Source organism: Centrocercus urophasianus, unplaced genomic scaffold (assembly GCF_019232065.1).
Source record: "Centrocercus urophasianus isolate 14NV4802_14NV808 unplaced genomic scaffold, USGS_Curo_1.0 seq_40, whole genome shotgun sequence".
NCBI lineage: Eukaryota > Metazoa > Chordata > Aves > Galliformes > Phasianidae > Centrocercus > Centrocercus urophasianus.
Window position 1 is genome coordinate 1,644,686 of NW_024884978.1, and position 456 is coordinate 1,645,141.

The following is a 456-nucleotide window of genomic DNA, read 5'->3' on the forward strand; positions in this document are numbered from 1 at the left end:
AGCTCAGCAGCTGCTGCTCTGAGTGGCATTTTCAGTGTTTTTGTTCTGTTTCTGATAATGCAATAAAATGACAGAAAGTTCCAGAAGCAGATAGGGAGAGCAGTGCTGGGTCTGTCATGGGGGTTCCCACTCTGCCCAAAGGGGGACCCCCACACAGAACCCTCCATCTAGGATCCCCTCTCCAGGACTCTTCAAATCAGAACCCCCCCATTGAGAACTCCCTATCCAAACCCTTCCATCCAAGACCCCCCCCCCACATCGGAACCTATCCAGAACACCTCCATCCAGAATACTCCCATCAGAAACCCTCCCCTCCAGACCTCCCCATCCACAACCCCTCCACCTGAGATCCCTCCCCCAGCACCCCTCTACTCACGCCAACCCCCCTCCCCTCCAACCCCCACCCATCAAAGCTCCCCCCCGCCCCTACAAACCCCACCCCCCATCCCCAACTCC